Source organism: Carassius carassius, chromosome 43 (assembly GCF_963082965.1).
Source record: "Carassius carassius chromosome 43, fCarCar2.1, whole genome shotgun sequence".
Taxonomy (NCBI): Eukaryota; Metazoa; Chordata; class Actinopteri; order Cypriniformes; family Cyprinidae; genus Carassius; species Carassius carassius.
The window spans coordinates 4816520-4844282 of record NC_081797.1 but is presented as its reverse complement, the minus strand read 5'-3'; the positions used below and the strand labels follow the sequence as shown (position 1 = coordinate 4844282).

The 27763-nt window shown below is 37.2% G+C and overlaps 1 long non-coding RNA gene and 1 pseudogene across 1 annotated transcript; one reads left to right on the top strand and one right to left on the bottom strand.

Annotated features, from left to right (window-relative positions):
* Positions 1–1856: 1856 nt before the first annotated feature.
* LOC132125504 (ornithine decarboxylase antizyme 2-like) lies at positions 1857–10658 on the bottom strand (annotated as a pseudogene).
* LOC132125505 (uncharacterized) lies at positions 9095–27501 on the top strand. The gene is made up of 3 exons (XR_009426926.1): positions 9095–9218; positions 9293–9427; positions 27102–27501. It is a non-coding gene; the product is annotated as an uncharacterized LOC132125505 (long non-coding RNA).
* Positions 27502–27763: the final 262 nt, after the last annotated feature.

Sequence of the window (27763 nt, the reverse complement as noted above, 5' to 3'; positions counted from 1 at the left end):
TTCATCTTCTGGTAAAAAGCAATAAATATGCCAACACAGGAAAAAAAAAACTTCAGTTGTAAGCAATTGATTACGATTGTTTCTTGTAGAATACAGTTACTTGATAAACATGGACATTTTACAAATGAGTGATTCATTTTGCCATGCATAGGTGTGTTATTTATGCTCTCTGTATTGTGTTATGTATTATGCTGCCACAGAGAATGATGGTAAATGTAGTTTGGTTGTAGCTTTCAGCTTATAAATATACTGAGTGGTGTTTTCTGGTGAATTTTATCCCTGTTTCTTTTTAACATTACACAAAATCTTAATTATGATAACTGTTTATTAGACTCCTTGTCATTGATTGGCCTTAAACAAGACCAAACATTTTCTGTTTTAATGTGAATTACATTATTTCAATAAATAGCGGCCATTTTATAAGGACCATTTTTGTCATAGAAGGCCCAAAAAAAGGTAAATACACATTCATTAAGTTTTACTTTAGTTGCAATAGTTTAGTCTTAAAGTTAACTTTTTTCCCTTTGTAGTTATGATTGCACATTAATCAACTTTCTTAACTTCATTTTATTTCTCTCTTCAGCTCATTTCTGACAAAGTATTAATCTGGAATAATCAAATTGATTTTATTTGTGAACAACAACAACAACAAAAAACAGGTATGTCATTATGTTTTGTTTTGTCACATGTTTTATTTGGACATAAAGAAAAAGTTCAAGGTATACAAGTGTAGATTGTCAATAAATGGTATCTGATTTACTCTAAATTCTAAACTACAATAAAATCAATCGGTATAGACAAAATAAATCATATAGATAAAAATACAACTTAAGTGGATGAACAAAAAACATTCTCTAAAAGCTTATTGTAACAGCCCATGAGGAAAGGTAAGATCTATTTACACATGCAAAACTTAAAGGCCGCCCTGCTGAGAACAATACAGAACTGGATTCATTGCACCTAATTTCCACAGAGAGGACCAAGAATCAAAAAACAGAGGCTTCCGTTTCAGGGAATGTTTATGCATGTTATACCTGACTGCGCCGGGACTGAGCCTGCTCTCTGAAGGTGCTGCTAATGGTAGGTTCACCAGTCTTATCGGAATGAAACTTGAGGCGTTCTCTTTGAATCGAGACCATTATCTTTGGCAAATATGTCAAGTTCACTAAACACTGCAAGACATCTTGACGGCTCAGTGCACATCTCTCTGTAATGGATGTGCAGTGTACCGTGGGCTGAATTGCTTGTGTTTTCCTAAAGTGCTTGTGTTAAGCCCTTGAGGGGCAGAGGGTGGGGTTGGTTTGCTCTCATGTTTCCTGTTGGTTTGGGATGGCGAAGACAAAAGGTGTGATGGATTACGGTAAGACTTGCGCAGAAGACCTCTGCATCTCCCTAGATAAAAATAAGGACCTTCGGGATTTTTAAAACTAGAATGATTTCATCACAAACATGCTCATGCATCTAGAAGTTTTCAGGTCAGGCTTTGTTTTAAAGAGTAAAAGCAACAGACCTGATTGAATAACTTCTACTCAAAATAATTCTTAAAAAGCAAATCTCACAACCAGACTAAACTCGATCTAAATTTACACTTAAGTGCCTTGTTGGGGTCTGGAATGATGCACTTTTTTGATGAACTTATGCTACAATGCTGCGTTCCATCCAATATTGAAAGATATTTTTTATACTTAAACCATTTATTGAATGACATTTGGACGATGTATACAAAATGGTAATCTCCCCAGTTCCTGTGACTGATCTTGCAGTTTTCATAAAAGTCTTAAGTCCAACTTCAAGTGGATTCTATTCCACTTTTCTATATAGGAAGTTAGAAATTCGAAAGTTGAATGGAACAGTCGAGTCTTAGTTACTAAGAGCTATTTAGCTTGTTTCCTCTGAGATCATTGAACGATTAACAAGTGAAAGTTTAGGCTGAAACGGCTAAAGAAGAGTAAAACCAGATTAGAGAAGACTGTCAAAACAGTCTACAACCGGTTACAAATGCATTCCCTTCTGTAAAAAGTATCACGACTATGTCTATACATAGTGTACACAACAGACAGTTTGAAATATGCTTTGAATTAACAGAGAGGATATGATATGATTTCTGCTTTAGCACCAACCCACCTCCTGCTGATGGAACGACCAATCAGAACTGATCGGTGGAATAATAATTGAAACTGAACCAATCAGAGTGTTAGGTGGCCCAGCTTCGCCCCTCCCCCTGTCTTAAAAGTCACTGATGCAGAGGTATAGAGGGGAAGGAAGAGGGGTGGGGTCATTTTAAGAGTGAGTGAGAGTGTGACGGTCACTCTTCATCAGAACTGCTGCTGTCTATGGAATAGACCATAAAAAGAAGATCAGGCCGGGGCGGCACCAGTGGATGACCTGGTTTTACCACTTCAAAACCCATGTAGTGGAAGGTCTTCATGATGGACACTGCACAAGTAGAGACAAAGATATTATGGTATCAGACTCATTATTCTATTTAAAAAGATTAAATAACCCAAATGAAAGTTGTATTATCATTTACTCACTCATGTTGAAAATTTATGTTTTTAGAAGGAACATCAAGCCTATTAATGAACACTAAACTGAATTGAGCTGAATAATATCACTATTGTTTTTTATAGAGCTGAATTACAGCATAATTTAAATTTTCAACTCCTATTTAAATACATTTTCATTGTTGATTGTTATTTTCCTGTTAACTTCTGTAAGGATGATTTGAATCTCTTTTATTGCAGTCATAATAAGGCTGTCAAGCTCCAAAAATGACAAAAAGCATCATAAAAGTGCACAAGTCAAATGGATGAGCCACATTTTTGGAATCCAACTACTTCGGTTTCCATTACGGAGGAAAAAATGGCAAAATATCTCTAGTTGTGTTGCACAAAAGAACACGGGAGGGGGGAAGAACAATTTTTTAAAGGGTTTAAATGTGTCTTACATTGATCGTCTCTGTTTTTCTGAAGCCACAGAAACACGTAACTGACTTTCAACTGCTCCTCTGCAAACTCCAGCAGCCTGGTGAAACTGCAGCATAATGAGAGAGACAGATGGTGACGCACTGTTGCTTTTACATAATGTCTACCTTATGTAATAATGCAGATGTACTAGCCACAGAACAACACACACACATATTTAATGCTTTCTGACAGTCCACCACCTGCTTGTTGAAGGTGAAACACTCTGTTCTAATGCCTGGACGTGATGGACTTAAATCAGAAATGACTGGAAGAACTTTTATCAAGAGCGGCTGCATATTTTACAGCCTCATACCAGTCATGAAACGTCACGTGGAAAACCAACTCAAGCTGCTTTTGACTAAAATTAATCCAGCCGTTCGTTCTACTGTGACCTAAAACTGTCTGTTTAAGCCAAACCATGTACAGACCGATGGATACGGTTCTGCTGTCATCTTCAATATAGAGCTGCATGATGATGACAGATTATTAACCCAACGTACCCTTCTCTGCTGCCATTGTGAAGACCTCCTGTGGGGATTTCCAGGTAGAGTGAGTCGTCCGACAGAACCGTGTCCCAGCAGGAGAACCGTCGCTCGCTTAGCTGGTACTGGAAGTGCAGGACAGGGGGCGCACCGCTTACCGACCCCGCCTGGGTCACCGTCAACTTTTCATCCTGGAGGAGACACATGCACATAGTGTTACACACAAGCTTGTTCTCAGAATGAGCCCAAAAGTAAATGTTAGCACAAAGGTAGTTCTTTAGCTCTTTAGTCTTAATAGAGATCGTTTTGTTTAAATATCAACTGTATCTTTAATAGTTCTCCAAAAATGTAACCTAATGACAAAATTGTTGCATGAATTAGCATGCTGCCTTTTTTCACAATATTTTTTTATGATGCATATATAATTTCCAACAGTTAAATGGAAAGTTCATCCAAAAATGTTTTTGATGAAGCTCGAGAGCTTTAGCAACGCAACTACCACGTTTAAGGCCCAGAAAGGTAGTGTAAGAGCATTGTTACAATAGTCCATGCAACATCAGTGGTTCAGCTGTTGTATGTCAGAACGCCGTCTCCTGCATCAGCAGCAACACATGCATGCATCATGGTACTATTGTGAATGCATGGCGGAGACTGACACCGAAAAGGAAAATTGTTGAATAAAATCGTTATTTTTGTTTTCTTTGCACACAAAAAAAATACTGTTGAATAACTGATGACAAATGGACTGTTGAAACAATGTCCTTACTACCTTTCTGGGCCTTGAATGTGCTGGTTGCATTAATGTCTACGCAGGGTCAGAAAGCTTTTGGATTTCATCAAAAATATCTTAACTTGTTTTCCAAAGATGAATGAAAATCTTAACGGTTTGGAACGACGGTGTTATCCTATACCTTTTCAATTGATTTTGTCTTGATATTACCAGAGTGCTGTATTTAAAAACAAAAATCGATATAAAAAATTAGCTCAAGAGCAGCCAACAGTAACTTGCATAATGGACTGTTTCACAGGTGTGAGTGATCAAAAACCTCTTAACCTTTTTGATACAGTCACATGTCTGCACAAAGACAGTGCTGACACCTATAGTCTCACACACGGTAAGATGCAGAGTTCAAGTACCAAGCGCCAACACCAAGTGTATGTAGGCCAGATGGAAACTCTAGCTGTAAATATGGCACAGAGCTACGTGACAAATAACATGCTCACATACCCTTCTCCTACCTTGGGCTGGTTGTCTGTGTGTGTTTTTTTGGAAATTGCATGGTTTGCCGCCCCATTGTCATATTGACTAAGGTATTAGGATAATTTACTGTTTAGGGTTTTTAATTTAGGATCATGCTGTGGTAGTAAACTAGTATGGACTGCATCGCATTTTGTCTGATGTAAAGTAATAATTAACTAATATATTGAGATACTGTTGTCAAAATGTTAGTAAATAATGTGTTAAATCAATGTATTTTATTAGGTCTATGTCTTAATTGTATTGCTTCACGTCACATGCTTGCTTCACCAGTGGATCCTCTGCAGTGAATGGGTGCCATCAAAATCCAAAAAGCTACTAAAAACACCACAATAATCCACACATAAAACCACACCACTCCAGTCCATCAGTTAATGTCTTGTGAAGTATAAAGTTTGTAATAAACAAAGTCATCAAGATGTTTTTAACTTTGAGTACTCTATCCATATTACTGCTTTCTCCAATGTGAAACTCAACTTGTTTGAATCAGGAGAGAAATATGCACCGATCAAGCACTATTTACATGCAGTCCAAAACAGTTCTAAATGAATATGTCATGGGAGGAAGCATTATTGTGCATTAGGGACTAAAATTTTTACCAGAAGCTATGGTTAAAAATTAAAATGTCTTGATGGATTTGTTTATTACACAGCATTTCACTTAACAAGACATTAGCTTATGGACTGGAGTTGTGTGGATTATTGTGATGTTTTCATCAGTTTCTTGGACTCTCATTCTGATGAAAGAGGATCCATTGGTGAGTAAGTGATATAATGCTACATTTCTCCAAATCTGACAGAAATCTGCATCTTGGACAGCCTGAGGGTGAGTGCATTTTCTGTCATTTTTAAGCTTAATGTTAAAGGGATAGTTCATTAAAAAATGTAAATTCTGTAATTAATTACTTACGCTCATGTTGTTCCAAACCTGTAAGACCTCCATTCATTTTCGGAACATAAGTTAAGATATTTTTGATGAATTCTGAGTGCTCTCTGTCACTCCCATAGACAGCAAGTGTCCTTACATGATCAAGGAGAGTATCCACTGAACATTTCCTACATTGTTTGCGCTTTGATTTGAACGAAAAAATTGCATGGCACAGCTGACACAAAACAACATACGCAATTTACGTTCTGAGGACACTCTCCAAAATGGCATCAACGTGATGCAGAGGAGACAAATTGTTGAATAGGGTCATTATTTTTTTTCTATTGTGCACAAAAAGTGTAGTCTCAGATTCCATCAAAAATATCTTTATTTGTTTTCTGAAGATGAGCGGAGGTTTTACGGGTTTTTGGAACAAAATGAGGATGAGTAATTAATGACACAATTTTCATTTTTCGGGTGAACTAACCCTTTAAAATGTGAAAATTATACAAATCTGTGTTTTTACCTTGTGCAGTACACTGTGAGGGAGATCCCTGCCTGTCCCTCGCCCACCCGGGATCTTCGTTAGTGGGAGAGGGGCATCAGGAGCACCACAGAGGCCCTGGAGCCCGCTGCCTCGAGCCCAGAACGGCACAACTACTAGACAGAGAGAGACAGACAGATCATTTTAAAGCTGTGTAAGATTATCCTCAAGTGCATTAACAAAAGTTTGCATGTGCTTCTAAAAGCTTCCTTCACTCTGTTTGTCTCCAGAATTATGAGTCAAGTGCATGATGCAGCTTGGCACAGGCTTCAGGGTGCCAGCTGATAACAGATTCCCATCCTGCCAACAGCATAACAACAGTCAATTTTCTGCTTCACAGAAATGCTAGCACTTTTAAAGACTCACTCTCTCCATATTTCTTCTTATGTCTTAATAGATACTGTCACCTTGTAATATTTTCTGCAGCACTGTTATCACATTAACACTGATTACAGACTGTGCCAGCACTTGAGGCATTCAACATGAGTTGAACAAATAATGTACCAATATCATGCCAATATCACGCTAACAGCTAATTCCAGAAAGGTATGCAGCTTTTTGTTAGCCCAGTGCTGACCTAGCAACTTTTTTGCATCAAACTGTTGAATTATGTCAGTATTCCTAACTAGATAAAGTTTGCCAAGACAAACTTTGATGTTGGCTTGAAGAGCATTTTTGGACTCTCATGAGGCCAACATTTAAGACTTTATGGAAAATCAAGTATCCTATTCTGATTTTGCACAAGTTATATCAGGTTACATAGGACAAGCGTAAACTGACCCGATGTCATGTTTACATTAACGGTAAGCAGCGACATTTGTTTGGAGACAGATGTTTCAATTTCCACTAGAGAGAAGAGAAGCAGTTTGCACAGATCACAAACAAGCACATGATGTGAAAACAAGTCTGTAAATAGCAGCTTGGCTGAGAACATTTCACATCCCAGAGGGCTTGAGTTACAGCACTGGCTTTTAGAGATGGTAATAACAGACATTTATGTGCCCATGACACGCTGGGAGATCTTTGAATCTGATGTCTCATCTGAAGCCAGGCCGCACACCATCAGCAATAATTTCTAATTATGATTGAAAGCATTCCCACTTTTCAAAACAGCCCCCTTTACAACAAGCTAGATGAAGGAATACGAGATCTCATGATCACTTATTGCCAATATGCTGATCAGGAAACAGAACATTGATGTTTTATGCCATTATCAGCTGACAGCCATCAATGACACGGTTACAGCATTCTGGCACGAATGAAATGGCTGTTCAAAGCTAGGGTGGTTTTTCACGTCTCATGAGTCGGATTACCCAGCAGGCAAATGAAAGGAGGGAGGCATAGTGCTTTCTGTGCCCTGGTAACCAAACGTAACCCAGGTGACAAAATATGCATGAGATGGTGACCATATGAAAACAGATGAAGCTGTTACAGAGGATGTTTACTTTCTGTTTTTGGTCACTTTGCAGACTGTTTGTTACTTTAGTACAACAAATTTGTATGAATGATTTTTCAGTATTCTTTTGAGATGTTCTTTATTTGTTCCTTGGTCTCTATATAGAAATGTCAGCCCTTTTTGAAAGCCGACACTTTCACCCTCTGACATTCAAGCACCTTCCCTCCCTTCACCGTCTCTGACTATATGTTCTGGATCAAAAGAGATTCAGGACAACTTTAAAGGGGTCATCGGATGCCGATTTTCCACAAGTTGATATGATTCTTTAGGGTCTTAATTAAAAGTCTGTAACATAGTTTGATTAAAATTTCTCAATGGTAGTGTAAAACAACATATTTTTTACCCTGTCAAAAACAACTCTTTTCAGAGCAAACCGTTTTCGAGAATTTTCCTTTAAATGTTAATGGGCTCTGCTGACCCTGCCCCTCTTGACCAGCTGCTCTCTGGGGGACTGTTTATTTTAACTGCATTCATCGTGAAACTTCCTAATTAGCACATTATTAGGAAAGACGATTTGCAAAGGTTAATAAAAAAAACTTATGCTCTCTTTTTCTGTAGGTGAAGCTGGATCACAAATTATTCGCTTGAACATACATGCATTTATGTAGATCGTGGGCAAATCCCTTCAAAAACAAATCTTCAGTGGCTCAGATTTCAGGAGTAAATGATGACTGCTATGTTCATTATTACATCCAACAACAAAACACCTCAATCTTTTAGGAGTCCTGCTTGTCTACATCTGCTCCGGCGGTGAAACAATGGCGGACTGATGACAGTCACTCAGGGCGGGTCTAAGGTCAGACGCCAGTCCAGTCTGTGCTGAAACACTACTGTCAATCTAACTATTGTGGGAGGGGCCTGTATTTGTTACGTCATACAGACAGGCATCAAAGATCAGCTCGGTTTAAGTGGATAAAAAAAAAACACTGGGTGGATTTTTATCATTATAGGGTGGTTGTGTACACACACTGCCAACACACATTTCAATTCAAACTACTAAAAGTGCATGTAAGCATCCGATGACCCCTTTAAAGAAAAAAATAACCTAAAACTGTGGGATTTTCTTTGATCCATTTAACATTCAAAGAACTCGATTGTTGCCTTTTATTGCATTCCTTTGCATTCTTTGCGTGTCCTCCATGTTTGCATGAGACTTCTATTATTAGGATATTTTGAGTGGTTGATTTTTTTTTTTAACTGTTTGGTCATTTGACATTGATCACTTGAAAAATTCATAGCAAACTTTCCTCAGAAAGCCATAGCAATCTATTCTGTTGCACAGGGAATAATGATTGGCATCATGACGACTGGTTCCACCTTTAACGTTATCGAAACCTTTCCATTAGACTAAAGGTACTTTAGTTTAATAAAATGTTCTTTCACATCATTAAAGTGCATTCCTGACTCCAGCCGACCTCAGGACCCATACAGGGGTTAATATTTAGAGGTTAATATTAAGAGCAGTAATTACTGGCTCTGGTGAGTGTTTGGAGAAGGACCAGGAAACAGTCAAAACCAAAACAGGATACTGCGAGTCTTCCAGGAAAACAGTTATCATTAGAGAGAGGAACTCGAAGGGTCACGTCCGACCTTCAGCTCACAGTGAATGTGTTTTGGACCAATCGCTGATCAGGAGAAATGGAAGGTTTGTGTTTTTCACGTATCAGATTACAAAGCGCCTTCTTAGACAACAAATCTGACATGTTTCTATCTTGACAGAGACTTAGTGCTGCTGCAGTCTTCAATAAAGTTGTTCTCTTTTGAGTGCTGCAGGTGTGGATGGAGTCCAAGTAAAACAACAAAAACACAAACAGCTGTTTACGTGAGGTTAAGAAACAGGACATTGCATGAAATGTAAGTGTGGATGAATTTGGGGGGAATACGAATATATATGGAATGAATTCACAGTGATGTTTGAATTGTGAATGGTTCTATAAACAGGGCAACTGCAGTGAAGTTGCAGCTAAACAACAAAACTTTCTAGCTTATGTAATGCTTATCTAATGTTCTGTCCCCGTATTCCTCGCTCAGAATACCTTAAACCTCAGGTTAAATGTGGTTTATCAGCTTCTCACCTGCACTTGTGCTAATCTTGTTACGAAACCAAACACATTTCTTTGAAAACAATTGCTGATGGTGTCCAGAGTTTCACAAAAGGATGCTTGCAGGTGATCTGTGCTAGGTTTTCCGTCCTCGATGCAGATTAAGAAATTGCAAAAAAGGAATTTAGATTCTTTCGGAAAACTAATTAACTTTGGGGCAAGGCGAGCGATTTGGTCCTGTTACCAGCTCATGAATCCTAATTGAGTTGATGGGGTTATGGATTAAATATTTATAGCACCATTTCTCTCTCTCGTGCACACTCATCTGTCTGCTCGACATTAAATCTGCTGTGAAAACAGTCTGTGGGTCTGATCCATCAGAAAGTCACAATAAATCCTGCCCATTCATGATTTACATACTTGACATTTCTATATCCAAACAAAACATAAAATAGATTTAAATTTGAGATACTACTGAAAATCTAATTATACAATTATGTAAGGGAAAAACTATACTGTAGGACGTCTAAATACATTTAAATATTTTATATTACATAATAAATATTTAAAATAAATATAATTTATATATATATATATATATATATATATATATATATATATAATTTATATTAATATATTAGTATAGTATTAGTATTAACTGAACTGTGTGTTCTGATTTATTATTTAATAAATCAAATTTATGTGTATTTGTTTAAATACTTTTTAAGTATATATTAAAATATATCAATGGTTTTTGGTATCAATGGTATCAAAAAACGTAGGAGATATGGTCAAATAATAATAATCAGCTGCAAAAACTTGCACGAAATTAAAATGTTGCATAACCGTAAAAAATAAAATATAATAGTGTATTTTCTCACCTCTCCTCTGTGTTGCACATGTTTTTCTCGCAGAACGCTTTACTCTGATAACCCAAAGAGTGAGTGTTGTGCCGAGAGTCCGCGGAGAAATGCACCATCTATATAATAATTCTCACTGACGTGTTCTGTGATGAGCGCTCCGTGTTTTGACACTGAGCACTGCCTGCGCGCTGACGTTGAGGAACTGCTAAAATGCTGAATATTAATGAGTCTACGCAACGTCTGCCAATCGAACGTCGCGTGCTTTATTAATATTCATTAACATGCAGCGCGGAGAATCATGGGAGACAGACGCAGAACCGGGAAGTGACAGTGTATCTCTCTTTTACTGTCTATTGTATCTGCTTGAATTATTGTATTTTGAAATACCAGTAAGGTCAGCATAGTGAATTTGCAATATGTTATTCCAAAACATATAGTATTTTAGTGGTGTTTAGGAGAGATTCAGACGTATAATGTTGAAATTTGATAGAGGGTTTCTGGGAAATGAAGTTTTCAGCTTTGAACATTCCAACAGAGTTTCTGAATAACCCAGTTTTTGTGTAATTTACTTATACATGTAAGCTGAATCACAAAAGTTCTGAAAAATCAACAGAAAAAAAGTCAATTCTCAACTATGATGTGCAATCTTATGAATATATGCTTAGAAATTAAACCTGACAAATCATCTAAAATATACGGTGCCCATATGATGACATGGTCGGTTCACTTAGTTTTGTCATGGCCACGACATAATAACTTGTGGGACCGTGATATTATGTTGTGGTCACAAGATATTAATTTGAGAGAACGTTGTATTAAAGGGATTATATGATGCAATTTAAAATTTTCCTTTCCCTTCGGAGTGTTACAAGCTCTTGGTGCATGAAGAACATCTGTAAAGTTGCAGAGACTAAAGTCTCAAATCCAAAGAGATATTCTTTATCAAAGTCACGCCCCCATAAAACGGCTCATTCAAACACGCCTCCACATATATACATCACTATGTGGAAATATTTGCGTAATGCCGCAACTAATGAAATTAGTTAATTTCACTCAAATAATAATGAAAGTTCATTAGACTTAATTAAAATAAGTTCTGTAAACTAAAAACATTGTTGTAGTGAGGTGAAATTAAAATGATTGCGTTTTAAGACTAAATTTCAGTGTGTTTCCCACATTATGTGAGTTGAAAAGTAGATACAATTTTGAGTGAATCACTCCCTAATTATAAGTTGAGAAATATCATTATTTAAGATAACATTGAGATAATTTAAGGCAACTGGTAATGTAATTTTTAATTTTATGTAAACTTAAAACATTAAAAAACATCAATTAAATGTTTTTGTGTAATCTGTCACAAAATACTTTTTGAGTTCTTAGGGTTTACAGTGCATCATATGACCTGTTTAACGGTCTGTGGCTTGTGTACTGCAAACACATACGAGTTTCATCACTGTCACAAGACTGTTCCTCTTTCGGGCTTGAGCTGATGGTAAACTAAGAACATTATTGTCTTAACATTTATTTAAAAAGGATGAAGCTTGTGATTATGGAAAGGGGTGTTACATTTCCGATGACACCTTGCAGTGTTCGGCCAATCACAATGCACTGGGTCAGTTGGCCAATCAGAGCAGACTGCGCTTGTCTGAAGGAGGGACTTTGTAGAAAACAATGCTTTGAAAGAGACGGGGCATAGAGGACCTACAATAATATACAGTATTTGAAAAATAATGTGATTTTTTAATATTAAAGCGTGTCAACATATTCTGTTACACCAAATTCACAAAATAATGATCTTTAAAAAAGCATCATATGACCCCTTTAACTTGTGGGAATGTGATATTATGTCATGGCCACAAGATCATTTTGTTGAGGGAACAACATCCATTTCTCATGGCCACGACTTCTGATGTTGAAAGAACAACATATTTTTTTCGTGGCCAAGAGTTTAATGCGTAAACAAACCGTGACCATAGAAAGCCAGGAATTCTCAAAAAAAGCTAAAAAATTTATTAACATTAAACCTTTATTTTAATATTTGTATATTATTACTATTTTTACATTAACTTATTAGGGCTACATTTTTATGTTTATTGTTATATATGCTTATTTCCCTTTAAATGTGTGTATCGCTTTACCTAGTTAACATTTTGTATTCCTGAACAATATATTAGTATTTATAATTATGGACCATAATTGGACCATAATTATTTATAATTATGGTCCATTAATTAGTCGAAATTAAATTAAATATATGTTCAATTTAAACTGCATTCCAGCAAATATTCCAGTCAACATAATCAAAGCTTGATTTTCATGTCGATCAATTCCAGTAGACAAATATTTACAAAAGTAAAGAGATCAAAGTAAAGAGATCAAAATGAAGGGGTAAAATGAATATAAACTAATATAAAAATATTACCAATAATAATAGGCTAATAATAATAATAATACACAAATATTACAGAAAAAAAGACTATCAGTTAATAGACTGACAAGACTGTGTAGGATGGATAAAAATGTTTTCTTGTAGGCCTATTTTATATTATGCACCTTATGTAACATTTATTCATGATAAATTTGAATGCTGACTATCGCTCATAATACAGTCCAAAAGCCAAGGCCTTTTGTTAATATAATAATTTAATAATGTAATGATTTCTATAATAAATAATAGAATAATTTCTAAATAATAGAAATAAGGATGTTGACAAAATGATCTCATGACAAAACTAAGTGAATCGACCATGTCACCTTCTGGGCACCGTAAAAATACCTTTATGCTTCCTTTATTATTTACTTTTTTAGACCTCTACATGACTTTTGGAGCAGGAATTGTTATGTAGAGCTGATAATGGAAACAACCCTGGGCCAAGAGATTAAAGGATCAGAAACCGGACACCAGGCGATGTGATCGTTACACGGCGGTGAGTGAAGATCAAGATCAGTCTCAGTGAGTGACGTGTATGACCTCCAGCGAGAACCCACAAGGCAGTCGATGTCTTATAGGGTTTAACTCTACTCGGTTTGAAGTAGTATTGGAAACCCAACAGGGTCCTAAATCAGTGGCGTAGCCACGGGTGTGCCAGGGTGTGCTACCCACAGTGGCAACTGGCACACCTAAAAATACATTTACATTTATTCACATAGCTGATGCTTTAAAAGCGACTTACAATTGCCACATATGTCAGAGGTCGCACACCTCTATGAAATGATATTGCGGACTTTATTCAAAAGGCATTGCAAATTGTATTTGCAATTGCGTTTTCAATTTGTGGACGCATAAAATGTGACATAATCCAAATGCAAATGCAAATCGCGCATTACCGTTTTCATTTTCGATTAAGTGAACGCACAGTGTATGCCAAATTTAAAATGGAAATGCAAAGTCCGTTTGCAATTGTGTTTCCCATATCTTACGAGCTATGAGCCTGTCATATTTAAATCGCAATATTGATTACCACATTTGCCTTTTCACTCTCTCTGCACTGTGCATGTAAACTGCCAAAACTCAAATGGAATCGCAATACCTTTTGCATTTGAATTTCCAACGTCTACACGGAAACCTGTCAATCAAGTGACAGGGGTGGGGCCATTTTATTGGGCGTGTTTGCATTGGGAAGTGACGATCGTACTAAAATGTAACGTTACCATGTTTTTACTAGGGTAAATATGAGTTAACGATAGTGTTTATAATTAAGCCACAGTAGCCACAAATGTACAGTTGTCTGAGACCTTATGAAATGTTCTTTAACATCATGAACCATAAAATGTAGTCAGTGTTCTGCTATTGTTTATTTTCATAATAGGTAAACACAGCACCACCCCTAAATTAGATGCAGAATTATTTTTTATTGTCTCAATAAAAAATGTTACTGAACTTGGGCTATTGTTGTTTACTTAGAAAATATATATATTTTTAAATCAACCCTTTCACGCGTAAATTACAAATATTTTAACTGACCCCTTGTTTCCATGGCGACACGTCATGATTGTCACGTGACACACCGCAGCCACTAACAGATGTATCGGTATTGGTTTTATTTAGTTTTTCATTTTTTATTAAAATATATACACAAACTTGCTTACCATGTCAACTATCTGATATTCAGATTCTTCGTTTAAAAACCTTTATAAATTATCTTGATCTACTATAACGAGATGAGCGCTGCAGTTCAGAGTCCTGTCAGCCGAATTTAACGTACAGCACTTGAATTCCCCGGTTTCTACCGAAATACATGAAAGTAAGTGGCTGTTGAACTGGACGAAGAATAGAGTAAATTTATTGTTCTGCTATGTGTGTCTGATATATGAATAAAACACGTCGGCAAATTACATTTGATTAGATAGTTTTTGCTGCTTCCATAGACATCAGTGTGTATACCAATGTATTGTTTTACTAGTGATTATGTATATTTAAATGTATGAAACCTAAAATAAACATTATGTGGTTGAAAACACTGCATATTAAGTGTGATATATGACAAGCGCTGAGCGCGTCCGTCTCTGGCTCAGTGCCAGCCAACGCATGAAAGCAGTTTGAATCTGGCAGTTCTGTGACGCCACTGAACGTTCTAAATCATACTCTCAGGGGCACAGAAACAAGAATCCAATATATGGTGCAATAATGCTAAAAATGTTAAAATGTAATTTACATTTTAAATTATTTTTGTTAAAATATATCTGCCGACATTTGGACTGCCAACCAATCAGCAAACAGCAGCTGACTGTGGCCCCAGCAGTCTATGATATAAACAAGATGATTTTTGATTGCACATTGCTAGCTAGCAATATGTCGCAGAGCTCCTTTTAAATTTTTTTTTTTTGCAAAAAACCTTGGCTTGATGGACAGCCGGACACAAGGCCTTAACGTTACACCTGATGAGGATGTTTCTCCCTCCCCGGGCCCAACATCAACAGACAAGTGTTGCCATATTGGAAATGTCCAAGAATCGTACCAGAAGTTTAAAATTATCGTATTTGGAAGAAAATTATTAAATTTAACAATTAACTAAATTTTGACATGACCTGCAAATTACCACTAGGAGGAGTATGGTTGGACGGAAGCAGTGCGACAAAAATACTATCCCATAATGTTGCACAGTAATCTGACAATAAATGTGGCACTCCCATATTTTCATATGCACACCCAGAGTCTCTTTTCTGGCTATGCTACTGTCCTAAATCATTCTAGACCGCATAGGGCAGGGGTTTTCAACTGGTTTTGCTCCAAGATCCAGATAATTTTATCCTAATTATGCATTATAATTTCTTATTTGCATTTGCTGGGGTTGAGAAACACTGCGGTATGGGAACTTAATTAAGCTGGGCTGTGGCCTTCTTTAAAGTCTCATAATGAGAACGGAAACCACAGAAATGAAAGGCAACACTTGCAATTGGGTTCAGTATTAGATTCCATAGCTCAGTTGTTCTTGTTGACATGTGATTACATTCACTGTGTGTTTGATTACGGTTTCTTATGGGCAACAGTAGGTGTGGCGTTAGCAACCATCTGATTTGGTGGTGTATGAAACTGATAAACTAGTTGGACGACCTTAAAGTTTATCACCTGAGATATCGCCACAGTTTCTTTCACACGTCCGTCTGTGTGTTTTCTCTCAAGCTGAGGCTTTCTGAACCCTCCAGGGCCAAACAAACAACAAAAATATATTCCCTTTTCCATAAGGATGCTCAATAATGATTCAGCCTGCCGGCCACTGACAGATGAATAACAACAATAGTCATCAAATAACTGAATATTTGATAAAGTCAAAGTTTGTTAGAGCAGTAACTCATAAAGTAAACAAGATTCAGGACTACAAAACCCCTTTGGTATGATTTCTCAGTCCTGCTACAAACGCATGTAGGACAGGCAGTTCTGAGGGGCCAGTGGGAACAGAGAGTGTGTTTTATTCCATGGACAGCATCTGCCTGATGATCTATTAAAAGCTCCATTGTATCTTTTCCTCTCTGGCGCTCTTGTACATCCAGGAAATGCTTGTTTATTGTGTCAGGGAATCAGTTCTGAGCCGAATGGAGAAATTCTATCCGTCACAGCAGGCAACGCCTGTAAACTGCTTCTGATTTCAGCTTCATTCATATCTTGTTTAGTGATACTTTATTAATAAAAAGAGAGTGACTTGTTGAGAAGACCTGAAATACTCTAGAGATGTCCTAACAGCCAAGCAACACACCCTAGCTATCACCCACTTTATTACTTGATTAAGATTACTTACTTAGTAACATAATCTCGGTTACTTATTTTGGGGAATATAATCGGACTACTTTTTAGATTACTTTTAGATTACATTTTTTTAATCAAATTTGTTTTAAACGTACCATTGATATAAAAAAGCAAAGAGAAAGAAAAATATTCCATGTTTTGATGTCAACATCATAAAATGCATTAAACATTACATTAGTGAGTTGATAGAGAGTGTATAGTGAGTTAGTAAAAACCTAATAGTTAATTCAGTCGTAAAAATGTAAAATACAATGAATGTGTTTGTTTACCTGCATGTGATGTCAGTGTGACCATTAACCAACATCAGAGAACTGTAAACACATGAGTCTGTTGTTAAAGTATTGAAATATTAATTTCTTCTGCAATTTTTCAACAAATACTTTATTTTAAGGGCTGACAAAAATGTTTGGGAAGTCTTCCAGGTTTGAAATATTTTCTCCAGACATCCAGAATCAGTAAATTATGATATTTTTTTAATCCAGTTTTGTGAATGATATATAATCATGTAATCCATAAAAATTTATTATTATCTGATTACAAATATTACATATTTGGAATCTGATTACATAATCCAGATTACTGATTTTACCAGCACTAATGTCACAACATGGACTCTGTTAACGATGCTTCTACTGTTTCTTGAACATGGTAGTTGTGTTGCTGTCAATGCAGGGTCAGAAAGCTCTCGGATTTCATAAAAAATATTTTAATTTGTGTTCTAAAGATGAACAAAGGTTTTATGGCTTTGGAACGACATGAGGGTGGGTAATGAATTACACAATTAGAATTTTTGGGTCAACTATCCCTTTAAGAATGTGTTTGTGATGTGGAAGTGCCCTGTCACAGTCTCAATTCTGACCTGAGATATGATGCTCTCTCGCAGTGAGTTCTGTCCCAGTCTCTGTGACACGGGCTGCTAAGCTACAGTGTAATGTCCCAATCCAGCCGAATGATCATTCAGAAGTGATGCTGAGTTCAGAATGTTCCTAATGCGCGTTCACCTGATTATATTCGGTCCTTACTGACTACACACTTCAGTAAAAGACATTCTGTTCCCTTTTGACCCCTGACCTCTGATGGATGGTTAGGGATGCTGGCGTGTGTCTGGCACCAGGGAGCAGAGGTTCTGTGTACACGCGTCAGGGGTTTTGTGGTGCACGGCATTAAGCTGATTGGCACTAATACTTTGTGTTCTGGCTCTTGAGTTTCCATTGCGGTGTTCCCCATAGGACAGCTGATTACACACGCTTATGTGGCATCGGATTAACCTCCAAAAGCACAGCACGCCTCGTCCTCTTACAGTCAGTTCATCCGTACTGTCATACCTTACAGAAGAGATTAGGTTATTAAATTTAAATTTATATTTAAAGGGTCAGTTCTCCCAAAAATTAAAATTCTAATTCTAATTGCTAACCCTCATGTCAGTCCAAAACCGTAACACCTCTGTTCATCTTCAGAACACAAGTTATGTTAAGATATTTTTAATGAAATCCGAGAGCTCTCTGTCCCTGCAGAAAAAGTGTCTAGTACACACACACACACACACACACACACAGAAAGGAATGTATATGTTATGCATATATATATATATATATATATATATATATATATATATATATAGATAGATAGATAGATAGATACACACAAAAAAGAATTGTCATATATATTTTTGTATAATATGTATATGATATGTATATAATATATTTATAATTTAAATATATTATTAAGATATATTAATTATAGAATATATTTATGCTTATTGGAGTATTGCACCCTTTATTTTTGTCCTGAGATCCCTGACTTTTCACTGTTCCCATCTGAGTCTATTTTTGCACACCATGCTTTGAGAAAAAAAAATGGTACAATCTTTTAGTGAACTGTGCGAGTGTGTGAGTAGGAAGGGCAGCAGGTCGTGGGAATGGGTTCAGCGCACCAGCCTGGGCCGTCAGCAGAGACTCACTTCCACCAAAAGCATCAGAAGTGCAGTAAAAGAACAACTGAGGAAGTGGAGAAACAATGTACGAGTCTGAACAAACACACACACACACACACACACACTGTGCTGGATCAGGGTGTGGGACTGCAGCACAGTGACAGCCGTTACTCTGGACCCAGAAACCCATAGAGAAAAGAAAGTTCTGTTTCCCATAATTCTGTTTATGTTTCCGCTGGTTATGCTCCCACGGTGCCTGCTCTTTATGGTTATTGGTCTATTTCTGTTTTCTCCTAAACTAATTTTAAAACTGGTGATGGGATAGTGTGTATAGTGTGTATGTGTGTGTGTGTGGAACTTCAAAGATCTCCAGACTGGAAATGAACCATGCTGACCGGTAATGTCTGTTTTAGGGTGTTGTTTATTGAAATGACTCCTGGTAGGAAGCTAGAACGTGACCAATGCAGCAGCTTGCGCAATGAAAACGTGAATAATTATGAATGCACACTGTTCCTGTCATAATGGCTGGTAGCATTATATTCAGTCTTTTATCAAATAGAAAGCTACAATCAACCACTTCTGGTCACCAAGACCCACTTCTCTCACATTATTACCTACTTCTTTACATAAATGCCAGCTTTGACCATTAATTTTTGTTCTGGTTTAGGCTAGTTTATGCCGGTCTTGCAGGTGGATTAGAGTAACTATAATTTCATCTGAGTCCTTATTATGTCTGTAGTTCAACCTTACTCTTGATTAATCTTAGCAAACATCATCATTCTTCTTCCATCTTTCCTGGTTTTGTGTGATTTGTTGTGTAGTATGTTCTCTGAAACAGAACTAAAATAGAAATAAAACTTCAAGGTCAATTTTCAAATATGGCAAGAAACGAACCCAATATTAGAGGAAAACTATTTTACAAGAAGATTTTTAGATAAAAGTAAGCATGAAAGGCCACTTTTAACCCTTAACTAAATGCAGACTGTACAAGAACGAGGTTGTACAAATTCATATATGTATAAGCCACAAATTCTCCAAAATGTAAAATAGTTACAAATTACCACAAGATTGTGTTGTGACAAACATGTTGCTTGAATTTTTAGTAATGATAATGATTTAATCTAATCAAGAAACTCATTAAAAAGGCATTTTGTAACTTTACCATTTATTCAATTAAATGGTTATGCCATTTTATTTTACACATTTTTCATTTAAGTTTGTCAAATGCCTGAAATTTGTTTTGTCCCCATCACTAACATTTACTAATTCATTCATTCATTCATTCATTTTATCAAAAGTACACAAGCTGTGCCACGGCACGTTTCAGAAGCGGCTTTCTGCTACTACTATTTTGACTGATGCCGCATCCAAGCTGCACAAAATAAAATAAAAAAAACACAAAATCCTGTCAATTTCAAAATAAACTCTCTGTGCAGACTACTGATCGTATTTCATATCACTATCAGGAGACCAGAAATGAATGAGGAGAGTTTCATCTTTGAAGTTAAAAACACACATTGTTATATGACCCCACAAATTCCATTTCCAAAAAGGACAAGGATTGGAGTTTAATTGCAGTAGTTGTATGAATGGAATAAACAGAATTAAACCAGACAAAACAAACATTTAACCAAACATATAGAACAAACACACACGCACACACAAAAACAGGACAGACAAAAGTCTGGTGAATCCTGTAGATTCCCTTCTGAATTGCTCCTGGCGTGGGTTGGCATTACGTGGAGGATTGAACAAAACCTCTTCGAGCTTTAATGTGCCGCACACATGCTGTGTAAATAAAGGGAAACTGCAAATGCATTTTAATGCCACAGAACATTGCACAACTCACACATGCAAGTCAACAAGCATCCAACACCACACATTACATACTCAGCACTTCACTGCCCTCAAACACACACACATACAACACCACAAACATTGAGTAAACAACATACTCAACTCTATACCACACACACAAACATAAAACACCAATATCCAAAAAGAATGTTGATGCTTACTCTGATTTGTTACAGATGTTTACTGTTTACTGTTAATCTAAAGTTTTAGTCATTTTCAAATCACAATCATTTGTAATGGTTGAAAACAGCATGCATCTTAACAACACACACACACACACACACACACACACACACACACACACACACACACACACACACACACACACACTAGTTTCCTATGGAGTCAATATAACGCCGTATATATACGCAAAAAAATTACGTTTTGCGAAAACGAAAATTAAAGTATTGAGGAAAATACATTTTTATTTTTTGCAAACAAAAATTAAGAATTGCAAAACAAATAAAACAATGATTTTGAAATAAATATTTTCCATGGTCATATCTATTAATTTATTTGCAACGCTGCTTTTATTTTGCGTGTCAGTCTAGTTTGAGCTTGAGATACCATTTTTCCTTTGCGCTTCACTTTTCTGCACGTCAATCTTTGTGGCACTGTTTTGATGTGGGGGCGGAGTCAAGGGACAGGGACGTGTACAACTCCCCATGCCTCCACGTCATCGGCCCGAGACGCAGCACACTGATCCAGGTCCTGTCATGATGAGCAGAGACTTTCGAGTGGATCGTTTATTTTTATTCAGTAGCATTAAAAGATTTATGTTTTCGTTTTATTTACTTTATTAACAAATGTATATGTGTATTAGCAGCGTTTTCTCAAGTTAAAGAAGTTGTTAACATGAACATCTGCTGTTTATTTCTCTCGATGTGCACACTTTTATAGCATTAAAATGTGTATTGTTTGGTTAACTGCAAGTGTTTGGGGATCGCAAATAATTTGAATCAGTTCGGGAGTTCGGAGCGGGATCGCGAATCATTTGAATCAGTTCGGGAGTTAGTAGCGGGTTCGTGAATCATTTGAGTCAGTTTGGGGATCGCAAATCATTTGAATCAGTTCGGTGGTTCGGAGCGGCTTCGCGGATCATTTGAATCAAATCGAGAGTTCAGAGCGGGTACGCGAATCATTCCAGTCAGTTTGGGAGTTCGTAGCGGGTTCGCGAATCATTTGAATCAGTTCAGGAGTTCGTAGCGGGTTCGCGAATCATTTGAGTCAGTTTGGGGATCGCAAATCATTTGAATCAGTTCGGTGGTTCGGAGCGGCTTCGCGGATCATTTGAATCAATTCGAGAGTTCGCAGCGGGTTCGCGAATCATTTGAGTCAGTTCGGGAGTTAGGAGCAGGATCGCGAATCATTTGAATCAGTTCGGGAGTTCGTAGCGGGTTCGCGAATCATTTGAGTCAGTTCGGGAGTTCAAAGCGGGTTCGCGAATCATTTGAGTCAGTTTGGGGATCGCGAATCATTTGAGTCAGTTCGGGAGTTCGTAGCGGGTTCGCGAATCATTTGAGTCAGTTCGGGAGTTCAAAGCGGGTTCGCGAATCATTTGAGTCAGTTTGGGGATCGCGAATCATTTGAGTCAGTTCGGGAGTTCGTAGCGGGTTCGCGAATCATTTGAGTCAGTTCGGGAGTTCAAAGCGGGTTCGCGAATCATTTGAATCAGTTCGAGAGTTCGTAGCGGGTTCGCGAATCATTTGAGTCAGTTTGGGGATCGCGAATCATTTGAATCAGTTCGGGAGTTCGTAGCGGGATCGCGAATCATTTGAGTCAGTTTGGGGAACGCGAATCATTTCAATCAGTTCGGGAGTTCGGAGCGGGATCGCGAATCATTTGAGTCAGTTGGGGATCGCGAATCATTTGAATCAGTTCGGGAGTTCGTAGCGGGTTCGCGAATCATTTGAGTCAGTTCGGGAGTTCAAAGCGGGTTCGCGAATCATTTGAGTTAGTTTGGGGATCGCGAATCATTAGAATCAGTTCGGGAGTTCGTAGCGGGTTCGCGAATCATTTGAGTCAGTTCGGGAGTTCAAAGCGGGTTCGCGAATCATTTGAGTCAGTTTGGGGATCGCAAATCATTTGAATCAGTTCTGGAGTTCGCAGCGGGATAGCAAATCATTTGAATCAGTTCGGGAGTTCGTAGCGGTTTCGCGAATCATTTGAGTCAGTTTGTGGTTTGCGAATCATAGCTGTCAGGGCCGGCTCTAGGTTATTTGGTGCCCAAGGCAAGAGAGACACCTCAACCCCCCCCCCCCCCCCCCACACACACACAACAACTCTTTAAAAGCAACAACCTGAAGGATACAGTAGAAAACAATAGATAAGCATTAAGATCTCACCTCAAAGAAAAGCAGTTATAGTGTTTTCATTTTATTACGTGTTTTCATTTACCCCATAATTTAAAGCGCTAAAACCAGCTGTCCGATGTTTTCGCGCCACTCCCGGTTGCTGAGCAGCTGAGTTTGACAGCTGCCTGTCAGAGTGACTCAATCGTTTTTTAGGATTGTAAATCTAGTAAAAGAAATGGACAAATACAAGCAGTGTGTGGACAGTGCACAGTAAATATGTACAGCGTGTGTGCAGCTTTCATAATACGATACATACATTTAATTAACTTTTTTTTTTTTTTAATTCTGCAATTTTGCGCCCCGTCCAGCAGAAGGCGCCCCAGGCCCTGATAGCTGTAGCTATATGGATAGGCATTTTTAGCTAATTTAGTAGCTAGTTCTAATTACGTTTTCCACGCGTGTTTAGGTGTGATATGTGAATTCATATTTTTTGTTTTAATGATGTGCCTTTTAACAGTATCAAGTATATTCAAAAACTAAACAAATCGTGCCTAAAAAGTGCACGCATCTAGGCTAATGTAAAGTTACATGATGAAGTCATACTAGTACGCATGTGCATTTTGAGTGCGTTCTTTCACTGCATTATTCGGTGTATTCAAATGCATGAATGCATGTGAATGATCATAAAATTCAAGATATGAATGAATGAATGAATGAATAATAGCCTAAAGAACCTTTTTGCCAAAATGTGTAATACCACTGCCTCCTTTCGTTTTCATTTAAACATAATAACAGCTGCAGAAATGTACTTTGTTCAGGGAAATGTGTATATACAGTCATTACAATGAAACTAAATATTATATAAATTTGCCGTTTTTATTTTCATTTTAACATATTGATAAATTGAATACAGACCAAAGATAACCTGTTAGATTTACCCAAAACGAATTATATATACAACATTTACTTAAGAAGAGGGATGAAAAAATGATATTTTTAAGTAAATCTAGCATAAAAAATTAGGTGTTGATTCATGAGATTTTTGTGTGAATTTGTCATCTTTTTTTATTTTTATTAAATAAAATAAAGAATAAAAATGTCAACAACTTAAACATGAAGCCTGAATGTAAGCCTGAAAAATCAACATTTTAAAGAAGGACCCTTCTAAAACAATGGGGAAAACACAATTTGCAAATCAAGCATTGTAGGAAGTCCATGATACTGAAAGGGCTCTTGTTTTTTGGTATTAGATCTACGAACACACTGAGCTGCTAACTAGAACTTCTAGGAAGCACGGACCGATGCATGACATTCTGACACTAAAACATTGTTGAGCACTTAATCGGTGTGTTGTTACTGCCCTGCTTCCCTTAATCTCTGTGTTTAAACACAGAGCGATTTGAGGGGACAGATATTCCGGGTATGTCCAGGCCTCTGTGCTCTTCCCAGCAAGCCTGTAAACATCTGTAGAATAACACAGGTTTCAGCGTTCTGAAGTAGGCCAAACTGCACAGCAGGGCTTTAGAGGGACAGATTTGTGCCAAGTCCAGGGAATTCCTCCCATACTTCCCCTCGCGGAGTCTGTTTCTGTGTGACTGAATCGCTGCAAAACAAGAAGCGGGTAGAGCTCCGGTCTGACTCACACTTGAGGTCAAGTATATGAACGAAACAAAATCACATAAAGCACATGCTTTCCTCTTTTAACTGACACAACAACCGCAGTCACAACATTAAAGGAATAGTTCATCCAAGAATAAAAAATGGAAATTTATTCTCCCTCAGGCCATCCAAGATGAGTTTATTAGGAGATTTGGAGAAATGTAGCATTACATCACTTGTTCACCACTGGATCCTCTGCAGTGAATGGGTGCCGTCAGAATGAGAGTCCAAACAGCTGATAAAAACATCACAGTAATCCTCACCACTCCAGTCCATCAGCTAACATCGTTTGAAGAAAAAGACTGCGTATTTATACAAAACAAATCAATTATTGAAACGTTTTGAACTTCAAACCATTGCTTCTGGCTAAAATATGAGTTCTGCTTCCATAAAATAGCTTTCTCTAAAGTGGGAAAGCCATTTCGTCTGAAAAAGGAGAGAAATACACACAGATCAAGCACTGTTTACAAGTGAAAAACCGTTCTATACATATATGTGGTTGGATTTTGATGTGAGAGGACAACATTTTTAACCCGTTATTAATGATTATGGACTCATATTTTGGTCAGAAGCAACCGTTTAAAGTTAAAACGCCTTAACGACGGATGTGTTTCTTACAAACATGCAGCTTTCTGTTTCCCAAGATGTCAGGTGATGGACTGGAGTGGTGTGAATGTTTTTATCAGCTGTTTGACTCTCATTCTGATGGCACCCATTCACTCTAGAGCATCCATTGGCGAGAAAATGATTTTATGCTACATTATCCAAATCTGATGAAGACACAAACTCATTTACATCTTGGACGGCCTGAGTGCATGTACATTTTCAGCAAGTTTTCATTTTTTGGGTGAACTAAGCCTTTTAGTTTGCTGTTGTTGTGTTAATTGTACAGCACTGCAGCGAGAGAAAGAGGAAAAGCATGTGCTCTGTGGTTTATAATGTGATTTTTATCACTTGGTGTGTGGTCAGAGTGTCTTTGACCTCAAAGCGAAGCACTGCGTGGTGGGAAACATGTATTCCGGAAACTTCTTGCATGAAGAGGAAACCTTAGATCAGTGCCATGAACATAAAGACAGAGAGAGAAGGGTGAACAGGATCTAAGCTCGTACTTGTTCCTGCTGCGTGTCAAAATGACACACTGAAATATCTGTATTAAATCTAAAGTACCAGCTATTAATGAAATATCAGCACTTTTGACTCTTGACTTTTGAATTTTAGCCAGTAAGCAGTCACATAGCAAGAACCGACCATAATACGCCAACTTCTGCATGAGCAAACAACATTTACATTTTCTTCAGAACTCGCTCTGTATGTTTTTAAGTGTGTTTGTTTGCAGTGATGTGGAACACTTGACCTGCATGTATTCATCTCATGACTCGCAGTGAGCACAAATAAAGCCTTCAAAATACAGCAACTGTCCTTGAATTGTTATCAAGCATCTCTTTGTAATAATAAAAAAAGATTTATGTAATTAAGTTTTTCATTTATTTTTGGCATACACCTATTTCAGCCTATTTATGCCCAAGACAATAAACGATAAAGTTATCTATTCTCCAAAAATATATGTTTTTCACAATCTTGCTTCTTATGTAAATAGACCTTATCTGAACAATGTTTAGACATTTTGTATTGGGAAAAAATGCATAAATAAATAAATAAAATACAGATTTTGTGGTAAAAAGACCATGTGATGTTGGGTGGTTTTTGCACATTTTTACTTTTGTATTGCACAAAAATGAAGTCATACAGATTTGGATCAACAATTCTTTAGAGAAAATATCTGATATATATGCAGATTTCTCTCACTCTCTGGTGTATGACATAATGCTGTTATGAGGATCATCTCACTCTTAAAGAAGCATACACACACACACACACACACACACACACACACAAAACGTAAGCTTGGCAGTTGCTTTGCGAATCTCATCAGCAAGTGTTAGTGATTTAGAAAAAATCTCCAAAAACTCAAAACTTGTGAAAAATGTGTGTTCCATAATTTCTCTATGCTAACAACAGCAAAAAGCCTCTGCTTGGGTTTATATTCCCAACAACCAAACCCTGACCTAAATAAATAAATAAATTGATTTCACCAGAGACACACACACACAGAGAGAGAAATTGCATTACTGCATTTAAATGTAACTGAATCAAAATACCATCCATTGCATAAGAGGTCAGGGGTCAACTGTGTGAAAAAGAAGGAGCTGATATGTCACTGTAAAGTTAGTCCTGTAGATAGCGCCATCTGCTGGTTATGATTTAAAACAGGATAGAAATCAATGCAATTGCTTTTATCCACCTTATTTTTCAAGGCAGGAGTAACATGTTTTCATTCATAAGTCGCTATAGATGAAAAAGTGTAGTAAACAGTAAAACTATTTGTGCAACAAACAGTGTGTTTAGAATTATGACAGTATGACAGTGTATTATTTAAAATAATAACATGATAAAAAAATACAAGTGGATAAATAAGGTGGATAAACACGAATAATACAATACAAAAATGGTAAAAATAGTGTATAGTAGGGTACTATAGCCCTACTTTTATAGTATACTAAAACTATGTCCACAAGGGGACGCTAATGTGTAACAAGTATTACAATAATCAACAATAAATTCTTATCTTTCACCAGGTTCCTTGCCAGCATGATGAAAAGTCTCTATTGTGGTGCATAACTTCTTAATATGGGCTGCTGAGGTCAGTACCAATAAACTACACTTGAGATGTGTATTCATAGTATGCTACGGGCGAATAATATAAGAGGAAATCATGTATTCTGTATTTACGGCTGTATATGCTGTAAAAATCTGAATTCTAATTGGATGAAGTTTCTTAGAATGATACAGAATCATCTTCTCCCTCACACATACAAACAACTCCAGAGATAAACAGCTGGACACAATAAGCAGAATCTCCTTCTGTCCTTCTTTCGACTGTTTTTCCACAGTATTGTGTTTCACAAAGCACGCCGCTCACGTGAAACCTGTTTGGATGTATAAGCAGATCTGAGAAACAGAAAGCCAGGAATACTAGTGCTTCACCTGCGCCAGAAATACGCAAAATCCTCTGAATTCGTCCATGACGTGAGAGAGAGAAGGTGAAACTTTCAAACCTGCACTGATTCAGAGAGAAAGACCTACACCGACACATTTCCATAACTAAATATTCATGAATCTGACAAAACAAAAAATGCTAATGATTCCTCAACCATCCTGACCTCGTATTTGAGAGAATGAGCCACATTTTTTAGTAGGCTAGTTATTTGGCTATTTCCCCTTGATCGTTGGCAATGAT